Here is a 12167-nt window from a genome sequence, read left to right as displayed (position 1 = left end):
AGTCTAAGGCACACCTGTGCAATAATCATGCTTTCTAATCAGCATCTTGATATGGCACACCTGTGAGGTGAGATGGATTGTCTTGGCAAAGGAGAAGTACTCACTATCACAGATTTAGACAGATTTGTGAACAATATTTCAGAGAACTGGTTATTTTGTGTATGTGGAAAATGTTTCACATCTTTAAGTTCATACCATAAAAAATGGGAGCAATAACAAAAGTGTTCCATTTATATTTTTGATCAGTGTAACTAAAAATGTAAATAGCAAATAAACATAAAATAAGAGAAAAAAAGCCATTTGATAATAAAAAGGGAAGAAGTGTTGAAGTTAAAAACTAATTAATACCTAAATAACCCAAATACTACGTTGGACACCCCTCTGCCTTCAGAAAGCCCTTAATCCTTTGTGTCTTAGATTCAACAAGGTACTGGAAACATTCCTCAGAGTTTGGTCCCTATTTACATGATCACATCATGCAGTCGCTGCAGATTTGTTGCCTGCGGATCCATGATGCCAATCTCCCGTTCCACCACATTCCAAAGGTGATTTATTGGGTTGAGATCTGCTGATTGTGGAAGCCATTTGAGTCCAGTGAAGTCATTGTCATATTCAAGAAACCAGTCTGAGATGATCCCAGCTTTATGACATGCCATGTTATTCTGCTGGAAAAAGCCATCACAATGGGTACACTGTGGTGGAAGGATGGACCCATGCTTTAATGTTGATGCCAAATTCTGGCACATCCAGATGTCACAGCAGAAATAGAGACTCATCAGACCAGATTGCCTTTTTCCAATCTTTTATTGTCCAGTTTTGGTGAGCCTGTGTAAAGTATAGCCTCAGTTTCCTCTTCTTGGTTGATAGAAGTGTCACTGGTGTGCTCTGCTGCTACTGTAGTCCATCTGCCTCAGGGTTGGATGTGTTTTGCCTTCAGAGATGCTCTTCTGCAGACCTCGGATGTAACCAGTGGTTATTAGAGTTACTGTTGTCTTTCTATCAGCTGGAACCAGTCTGGACATTCTCCTATGACCTCAACAAGGCATTTCCACCCACAAAAATGCTGCTTACTGGATATTTTCTCTTTTTTTGACCATTGTCAGTGAACCTTTGAGATGATTGTGGGTGAAAATCCCAGTAGATCATCAGTTTCTGAAATACTCAGACTATAAATATGATTGTTTTAGTTTGTAAAAGACATTTTAATTACCTTAAAATAGATTTAGACTGTGAAACACAGTCAACCATGGAGTTTCATTTCAGATATGTTACAGAAGCTTGTAACTTCTCGAGGAAGTAAGTACAATGATTCTGATTTGGCACATGAGCACTGAAACCATTGAAGCTCATTTAACATTTAACACTGTAAATGTCACCTGTTTTCTTTTTTTTCAAAGGAAGAAAGAAATAAAGAAAGAAAGAAAGAAAGAAAGAAAGAAAGAAAGAAAGAAAGAAAGAAAGAAAGAAAGAAAGAGTTTGAGTTTCAAAACACCTTTAATGACCAATCATCATTACACAAAGAAAATATTCACATCAAAAAATTAAAGAAAACACAAAAACATAGAAACAAACTCAAAAATTTACCACTAAAGAGTCATCCTTGACGAAACACAAAACATTTTGTACAGCCCAAATATTTTCAAAAACGTCAAGTGCATGTGTGAGCCTATAAAAACCAAACTCGACGTTCAACCTTGCCACCAAAAGTCTTTTAAAAAGAAACAGGACATCGTCAGACCCAACTCCCCGTATCCGATTTTTCCTCGTCAACCATACCGCCAACTTGGCTTCACCGGAAAGAAAGTTTAACAAAACATGGACTCTCCGCTTTCTGGCCAAATATTTTGGCCCATAAATGAAACACACAGAGGAAAACTGTTCTCCCAGCCCCTCAAAAAAAGAACGAAGAAGAGAAAAAAGTCCAGTCAGACGTTGACACTGCAAAAAAAGATGTTCCACAGTTTCTGCAACAGAACAGAACGGACACCCATCCCCCGCGCCAGGATTAAGGTGCACCAGATATCTGTTTGTGGCTATGATCCCGTGTACGACCCTCCACTGGAGGTCACCTACCCGTTTCTCAACAGGAGCTTTGTACAGGGATCTCCAACAGCCCCTCGGGGAAGACCCCGTGCCAAACAACTCAGCCCACCTCGACACTCTGACGTCCATTAAGGAGCGCAAGTTCAAAACTTTAACACATAAAAAATATAAAGACTTCTTCCCAATCGTTTCAAAGGTTCCTATTTGAGGAGTAGTCCAGGACAGGAGTTTAGTTCCGTCCTCCTGCCATCCCTCGCAGGCCGGAGAAACCTGCAGAGGAGGAAAGATGAAATTCACACCATCCACCCACTGGCTAGATGCAGTAGGATCCATCACGTAGGCTTGATAAGACACAGGCAAGGAGAGACAAATCTCCTCCACAAGATTTTCCAGTGTTCTGAGAGATCGTATTCCAGTAAAAGCAGAAAGCTCAGGAACAGGAGTCTGTAGGAGATGTCCAAGCTTCACACAGCCCGCATCTCTCAACTTCGACCTCATGGTAGCAGAAACCAGAATCTGTGAGTTGAAGAGGTCGTTTCCAAAAATGGGTTCTTCGAACAGCCATATTCCAGGTGTTGAAATCATTTCCCTTTTGCAGAGCAACAGTCGCCAGGCTTGTAGGACAGAGCAGTAGAAAGGTGAAAGTCCAGTCAGGTCCAAGGTATGAAGCTGGGGCAGAAACAAATGTTTGTCAAATCCATAACCCCCAGCTTTCCTCAGCAGCACACATGCAGTATCCAACCACGGCAGTCCAAAACCGTGGAGCAGACGCTGCGCTGTCCGCAGTCTAAAGGCAGCTACACGGGCTGAAATATCAATCAGTCCCTGACCGCCCTCCTCAACCGGCAGGTAGAGAACAGCAGCTTTTAGCCAATGATGACCAGACCAAAAGAAATTCACCACGGTCTTTTGAAGTGCAGTGATGAGGCTTGCAGGAGGAGGCAACACCATCATACTATGCCAAAGTGTCGAGGCAACCAAGTTATTGACAACAAGAACTCTACCCCTGAAAGAAAGCTGAAGCAGCAGGTATTTCCATTTAGACAGTCTGGCACACACTCTCTCCATGACACCCTCCCAATTCTTTTTCTGAAAAATGTCACTGCCCAAATAAACTCCTAAAAACTTCATCTCCTCCGTTCCCCAATTAAGATCCCCAGGCAAAAGAGGCAATATGGAGCCCGACCAACGTCCCAACAATAGAGCGGTGCTCTTACCCCAGTTCACCTTAGCCGAAGAAGGCCTTTGGAAAAGATCCAGAACATTACACAGAGAATCAATATCTGCCTGATGTTGAACAAAAACCGTTACGTCATCTGCATATGCAGACACCACAAGAGACGGTTTGTGGGACATTTCTGGTAACCTCAATCCTGTAAGCCGAGTACGTAGCCTATGGAGAAAAGGTTCAATGGCAATAGCATAAAGTTGTCCGGAAAGGGGACATCCCTGTCTAATCCCTCTCTGAACCATAACAGGTCTGCTCAGTCCGCCACCAATCTTGACTAAACAAAAAGCCTCCTTATACAGAAGAGCCAACCAAGAAGTAAAAAACTCTCCAAAACCAAAAGCTCTCAAAGCAGAAAATAAATAAGAATGATCAACCCTATCGAAAGCCTTCTCCTGATCCAAGGATAATAGTCCAACTGAGGTGTCACAGTGTTTGCAAACATCAAATAAATCACGTACAAGAAAAAGATTGTCCATAATAGATCGGTCAGGCACACAATAGGACTGATCTCTGTGAATGATTACACCTAAAACATTCTTAAGTCTATTAGACAGGAACTTAGAAAGCAACTTATAGTCTGTACAGAGCAAAGCAAGCGGTCTCCAGTTTTTCAGAAGAGTCAAGTCCCCTTTCTTAGGAAGAAGAGAGAGAACAGCATGACGGCATGAGAAAGGTAACAATCCAGTCTTTGAGCAATACTTGTACACCTCTAGTAGATCCGGGCCCAGGCACTTCCAGAAGTGTTTATAAAAATCCGCCGGCAGCCCATCCAAACCAGGAGACTTCCCGAGCGCCATCTGACCCACAGCAGCAGTCAATTCCTCCATGGAGATTGTAGAGTCCAAAAGATCCCTGTCTGCGTCACTCAGCCGTGGGAGTCCCTCCATCAGCTGATCCACACAGTCGCTATCGCAGTCCTCTTTTCCGAATAAGCCGCTATAAAAATCCACCGCAAGAGTTCTCATGGCAGCCGGACTCGTAGTAACAGTCCCATCAAGAAGGCGCAGACAGACCATCTGTTTCTGCCTTGAAACAGATTTCTCCAGGTTGAAAAAGAACGACGAGTCTCTGATGGTGGTAAACCGAGCTCGAACTAAAGCTCCCTTAGCCCTTTCACGGAGAAAAGAACTTAGTTCACCCCGTCTGCTCTTAAGTAATTGACCTTTTGAAGCACTGAGTCGAACAAGTGTTTTCTAGCCCAGATATTTCTTTTTCCAAAGCAGATATTGCTCTCTTAGTTGTAACTGTGGAATGGCTTGTATACTGCGGACAGAAAACCCGTATTTGTGCTTTACCCACCTCCCACCACCGGCTAACAGAAACAAAATCTGATCTTCTACATCTCCAAAGCTCCCAAAAAAACTCAAATTTCTCACAAAAAACTCTATCTAGTAGAAGCTTCACATTGAAATGCCAGTATGAACTTCCTTTTGTAGAAGATCCAAGGTGTAATTCTAGGGTTATCATATGATGATCACTAAAGGCAACTGGATGAATGGAACATCCATAAACCCTGTTTCTAAAACTGTCTGTGATATAAAATCTGTCCAGTCTAGCGAGGCTCAATTTCCCACCCACATTCCTGGCCCACGTGTATTGTCTTGTTTGGGGATTATTAGGCCGCCACACGTCAACCAAAGAAGAGTCACAAACAATCTTTGATAAAACCGATGATGACTGGAAATGAGGTTCTGCACCTGTTCTATCTAAAGTAAAATCTAACGTGCAGTTCCAGTCACCGCCCATCACTATAACGTCCCCCGGATCACAGTTTTTCAAAAAATCCTCTAAAGTGAGGAAAAAAGGGATTCTGTGAGCACCTTCTGCAGGTGCATAAAAGTTAATCAAACAAAAGTTAAACCCGTTCAGTTCAACCCTCACAGCGAGGAACCTGCCCGCGGCCACCTCACTAACGGATAAGATATTAAAACTCAGCCTAGGTGAAAAAAGAACCGCCACCCCAGCAGAGAAGACTGTACCATGAGAAAAGAAAGACTGACCCCTCCACCACAGAGCCCATTCTGCTTCAGTTAATACATCACTATGTGTCTCCTGTAAAAACAAAATATCCAGAGCTTTATCTTCAAAAATGTCTTTAATAATCGCCCTCTTTTCTGTATCCCTCCCACCATTAATGTTTAAAGAACCTGCCTTAACCGTAAGCATAGAGGGAAGGAGGAAAAGTGAAAGAAACAACAGTAAAGATAACACCCACACACACACAGTCATAACTACATCAGTGTCTCACCCTTTTTCTTCATTTTCAACCTTCTGGAGCTTTTACCCTTCAAAGCCTTCAACTGTCTACGAACGGTAGTGACATGTTTCTTTAATCGAAACCGTTTCTTTTCATCAAGTATATTAAAGTCAACTTGTTTCTGCAAAGTTAGTGACGTCAGAATGAACTTCTCCAAATCTGGAAAATAATCAGCCACTTTAACTGGTCTACCAAATGAATCATCTAGGAAGTGATTGATTTCCTCAAGTGAATAGATGTCATCGGACGATATCTGGGACTCTGCCAGAGAGACACAGTCAGAGTCTGAATCCAGCTCCATGTCTGTGGTGACAGGAGGAGGAATCACAGCAGAAAAATCATCAGTAACAGCAGACTGTCCATCTGCACACTCAACCCCTTCACCAGTCACCCCTGTGCCCATTTTATCACCACTAGAATGGTCAGAAATACCGCCAACACTCTCTATACTGACACTCACACCACCTTCAGACTCCTCCTGAAGATCTGAGGCAGGAGCAACAGTGTTGTCTCTTACATTAACCTCACTATTGCTGCTCTGAGCAGTTTCAGAGCTGCAACCTTCACCAGGATCTGTATCAGTTAGAAGGGCAGGGTCCCCCACACCCACCAAGTCTGCAGCGGCGAGCCCCTGCTCCACCTGAGCGGCCGGAGCGGCCTCATCAGGCCGCCCTTCGGCTGCCCTGTGATGGCAGGCGGCGCGCTTATGCCCAGCGTTCCCGCACTCAAAGCACTTCAGACTCCCTGTGCTGGCGTAGACCAAATAATTGCCATCCCCGTGATTTACGCGGAAGGACACGTCTAGAGTCTGAGCAGAAGAGCTCAGAAACATGAAAACCTGTCTACGAAAGGACTGAACATGCTTCAGTTTCTCACTCCTGCACCCTAAACCTACAGTTCGGAAACCGCTAGCAAACTTTCCATAACGCTGCAGCTCCTTCTCCAGAGCGTTGTTGGGAATGAACGGGGGAACCCCCGAAACAATGACACGCGTCGACGGCACCGCGAGCGGGGTATGGCAGGCCATTTTAACATCAAAAGGCTAAGTTTGACTATCCGGAATGAACATTGTAGATATCAGCAACGTATTTCTGACTAGTCGTAATTACATTTTGGATAGTTGGAATTGTAATTCAAGATATCTGTAACGTAATTGTGACTAGTCGAAACGACCGATAGAGATATCTATAATTCAGTTTTGCCTAGTCAAAACTGAATTACAGATATCTGCAATGACGTCATTGAAAACGACATTCAACTCGTCACACATCTTAAATGACAATTGTAGATATCTGTAATTCAGTTTTGCCTAGGCAGAATGACAGTTAAAGATATCTCAAACGTCATCATCACTAGCTCCTCCTGTCTTGCACGGGCTGCAGCATTAAAAAGACGATTAAAAATCGCTTCGCCCGCTGGCTGCTCTACGACGGAGATTTAGGGCCACCAAAAACAGTAAAATTAAAAGATTTTAAGTCCTAAATTAAATTTACGATATTAAGTGGAAGTGAGCATGATGAGCAGCAGGTGAACGCCACACAGCAGCAGCAGACCGACTAAACTTTGTTGAAGAGGTGAGCTGAATGTTTATTGATAACGTTATAAATGTTTGGAAATTCGTTAGTTTGATTTATGATTTATTCATGTTTTATTCATTGATGGGTGGTTTGCAGGATCTCTGCAGCCCGAAGCCGTCAGTGTCCCTGCAGATGTCCACCTGAATCCTTTCTTTCTCCATTAAAGACAAGATCTCTACGTTTCTGTGACGCTTCCGTCTGTGGAGGAGCACTTTTGGCATTTTCCACGTTGTAATGCTAACATAACAGACTATTTTCATTCCTCTTTATTGTTTTATGTTGGATCGGGACGTTTCATCTGGAGGAGAGGTGTATGTAACACTGTTTACTTCTGCATTGGTGTTCGGATGACAGGTTCATGACATAAGGTGACAGATGAACTTCAGGATATGTGAATGAAAAGGAGAATAAAGGCTGCAGCGGTTCTCTGCGCCCACATGTGTCTCTGAGCTCCTTATTAAACAGATAAAACTCCGCTTTACCGACACCGAACCCCGGAAAGCCGGCTCCACTAATAATCTGATTTTGAGACGCCAAAAGGTTCAGAATCACTTCGGTTAAAGCTATCCGGAAATAAAGCTAGGCTCCGATAAACGGAAAACTTTGGTGTTTTTCTCTTTTCTTTTCTCTCTTTCCGATCGCGGTCAGAAGCGCAGGGGAGATTTCCTCCGCCGAAGGCGATTCTTCCTCGGGGTTCACTTTCCTGATCGGAACCCTAAACCTCCAGTGCGGATTAAGAACGACTCCAAAACAGTTATTCTGGGGGGGGTGGGGGGGGGGGGGGGGGGGGGACACACCTTCTCTTTATTACGGTGCTCCGTCCTCCGAACACACAGTATCAACACACACACCTCCGCTCCGTACTCACCCCCATCTCAGCACACACACGCATGCGCGCGCGCACACACACACACACACACTCCACAACACTTTTATCTCCTAAATTTACGAGATAAAAGTTGTAATTAAAGAAAACAAAACGTTTTTTGTAAACTAGTCCTAAAACCCCGTCGTACTGCTGCAACATGGTGCTAATCAGTGCTAATTACAAGTTAGCAGGTGCAATTTAAATGATTACAACAACACGCTCTGCTCCTCCCCTAAAGTGCGATGCGGACCTAATTTGCATACAGATATCTGCAACGTCATTTCGCCTAGTCGAAACTCTAATTCAAGATATCTGTAATTACATTTTGACTATCCTGAATGAACATTACAGATATCTCAAGTTTCAGATATCTCTATTCAAATTTCATTTCAAGATATCTGTAACTTGATTATAGATATCTACAATTAAATTATGACTATCCCTAACTCCAGTTTGAGATATCTACAACGTCATTTTGACTAGTCACAATTCCAGCTACAGATATCTACGACGTCATTTCGCCTAGTCAAAACTTAATTTAAGATATCTGAAAAGGAACATGTAGATATCTTAAATTGACTTGAATTAAAGATATCTTTAACTTGAGTTTTGACTAGTAAGAATGAAATTGTAGATATCTGAAACTTGAATTACAGATATCTACAATTCAGTTACAGATATCCGTAATTCATGAAGTGGATATCTGCAACTGAATTGTAGATATCTGTAATTGTAAACCCCATACAAATGAATGGCGAAAGTGATGTCATTTGTCCTAGGAATAATATCTTTGAGGATATCTAAAATTACGATTACGGATAGGAAGAATGTAGTTGCGGATATCTGAAATGTTCTTTTTGACTAGGCAAAACTCAAATAAAGATATCTGCAACACACATCCAGTCTAGCCTTTTAATGTTAAAATGGCCTGCCATAAGCGGGGACACCTGCAGGAACTCCCCGCCCACAGTGACGCCACACGCGATCAAGTCAGACACCAAATGCTCCTCCGTCAGAAAAACTATCACTCCTTTGTTCATCCGAGAAGCATAAGTAATGTTGGCGTGACCAACTAAGTCTCCCACGCACGGCAAGGAGAATTGTCTCCACAGACACCTGTGGGTCGGGTTGGACGCGGACCCCATGCCTCAGGGACAAGGACGGCGTCTGAGACGCCATCCCGGCGAGGCGGGTGAACCGCTGATCCCCCAAACTCACCAGTGAAAGTCGTTAAAATCAGTAAATAACTCAAAATAGAAAGCGAACAAAAGAGCACTAAACCACACAAACTTTCTGTCAAACTCTCAAACTCACTCACTCACCCACACCGTCCATGCTGCCGCCGCTACCAATCTCCCAGCATGCAGTGCAAGAAAGAAAGAAAGAAAGAGTTTTGAGTTTCAAAACACCTTTAATGATCAATCATCATTACACAAAGAAAATATTCACATCACAAACTGAAGAAAACAAAAAATAACAACGAAACAAACTCAAAAATTTAGCACTAAAGAGTCATCTTTGACAGAACACAAAACATTTTGTACAGCCCAAATATTGTCAAAGACATCAAGTGCGTGTGTGAGCTTAGAAAAACCAAACTCGACGTTCAACCTTGCCACCAGAAGTCTTTTAAAAAGAAACAGAACATCGTCAGACCCAACTCCCCGCATCCGATTTTTCCTTGTCAACCATACCGCCAACTTGGCTTCACCGGAAAGAAAGTTTATCAAAACACGGACTCTTCGCTTTCTGGCCTAACATTTTGGCCCATAAATAAAACACACAGATGAATACTGTTCACACAGCCCGCATCTCTCAACTTTGACCTCAGGGAAGCTGGAAAAAAGAGTCTGCGAATTGATGAGGTCGTTTCCAAAAAAAGGTTCTTCGAACAGCCATGTTCCAGGTGTTGAAACCAATTCCCTCTTGCAGAGCAACAGTCGCCAGGCTCGTAGGACAGAGCAGTAGAAAGGTGAAAGTCCAGTCAGATCCAAGGTATGAAGCTGGGGCAGAATCAAATGTTTGTCAAATCCATAACCCCCAGCTTTCCTCAGCAGCACACATGCAGTATCCAACCACGGCAGTCCAAAACCGTGGAGCAGACGCTGCGCTGTCCGCAGTCTAAAGGCAGCTACACAGGCTGAAATATCAATCAATCCCTGACCGCCCTCCTCAACCGGCAGGTAGAGAACGGCAGCTCTTAGCCAATGATGACCAGACCAAAAGAAATCCACCACGGTCTTTTGAAGTGCAGTGATGAGGCTTGCAGGAGGAGGCAACACCATCATACTATGCCAAAGTGTCGAGGCAACCAAGTTATTGACAACAAGAACTCTACCCCTGAAAGAAAGCTGAAGCAGCAGGTATTTCCATCTAGACAGTTTGGCACACCCTCCCAATTCTTTTTCTGAAAAATGTCACGTCACGTGCCCAAATAAACTCCTAAAAACTTCATCTCCTCCGTTCCCCAATTAAGATTCCCAGGCAAAAGAGGCAATATGGAGCCCGACCAACGTCCCAACAATAGAGCGGTGCTCTTACCCCAGTTCACCTTAGCCGAAGAAGCCCTTTGGAAAAGATCCAGAACATTACACAGAGAAACAATATCTGCCTGATGTCGAACAAAGACCGTTACATCATCTGCATATGCAGACACCACAAGAGATGGTTTGTGGGACATTTCTGGTAACATCAATCCTGTAAGCCGAGTATGTAATCTATGGAGAAAAGGTTCAAGGGCAATAGCGTGAAGTTGTCCAGAAAGGGGACATCCCTGTCTAATCCCTCTCTGAACCATAACAGGTCTGCTCAGTCCGCCACCAATCTTGACTAAACAAAAAGCCTCCTTATACAGAAGAGCCAACAAAGAAATAAAAAACTCTCCAAAACCAAAAGCTCTCAAAGCAAAAAATAAATAAGAATGATCAACCCTATCGAAAGCCTTCTCCTGATCCAAGGATAATAGTCCAACTGAGGTGTCACAGTGTTTGCAAACATCAAATAAATCACGTACAAGAAAAAGATTGTCCATAATAGATCGGTCAGGCACACAATAGGACTGATCTCTGTGAATGATTACACCTAAAACATTCTTAAGTCTATTGGACAGGACCTTAGAAAGCAACTTATAGTCTGTACAGAGCAAAGCAAGCGGTCTCCAGTTTTTCAGGGGAGTTAAGTCCCCTTTCTTAGAAAGAAGAGAGAGAACAGCATGACGGCATGAGAAAGGTAACAATCCAGTCTTTGAGCAATACTTGTACACCTCTAGTAGATCCGGGCCCAGGCACTTCCAGAGGTGTTTATAAAAATCCGCCGGCAGCCCATCCAAACCAGGAGACTTCCCGAGCGCCATCTAACCCACAGCAGCAGTCAATTCCTCCATGGAGATTGTAGAATCCAAAAGATCCCTGTCTGCGTCACTCAGTCGTGGGAGTCCCTCCATCAGCTGATCCACACAGTCGCTGTCGCAGTCGTCTTTTCCTAATAAGCCGCCATAAAAATCCACCGCAAGAGTTCTCATGGCAGCCGGACTCGTAGTAACAGTCCCATCAAGAAGGCGCAGACAAACCATCTGTTTCTGCCTTGAAACAGATTTCTCCAGGTTGAAAAAGAACGACGTGGGAGCATCCATGTCTCTGATGGTGGTAAACCGAGCTCGAACTAAAGCTCCCTTAGCCCTTTCACGGAGAAAAGAACTTAGTTCACCCCGTCTGCTCTTAAGTAATTGACCTTGTGACGCACTATGAGTTGAACAAGTGTTTTCTAGCCCAGAGATTACTTTTTCCAAAGCAGATATTGCTCTCTTAGTTGTAACTGTGGAATGGCTTGTATACTGTTGACAGAAAACCCGTATTTGTGCTTTACTCACCTCCCACCACTGGCTAACAGAAACAAAATCTGATCTTCTACATCTCCAAAGCTCCCAAAAAAACTCAAATTTCTCACAAAAAACTCTATCTAGTAGAAGCTTCACATTGAAATGCCAGTATGAACTTCCTTTTGTAGAAGATCCAAGGTGCAATTCTAGTGTTATCATATGATGAACACTAAATGCAACTGGATAAATGGAACATCCACAAACCCCGTTTCTAAAACTGTCTGTGATATAAAATCTGTCCAGTCTAGCGAGGCTCAATTTCCCACCCACATTCCTGGCCCACGTTTATTGTCTGGTTTGGGGATTATTAAGCC

Source organism: Oryzias latipes, chromosome 15 (assembly GCF_053564925.1).
Source record: "Oryzias latipes strain Hd-rR chromosome 15, Olatipes_Hd-rR_3.1".
NCBI lineage: Eukaryota > Metazoa > Chordata > Actinopteri > Beloniformes > Adrianichthyidae > Oryzias > Oryzias latipes.
The sequence above is the reverse complement of the archived record's forward strand: the minus strand, read 5'-3'. Positions refer to the sequence as shown.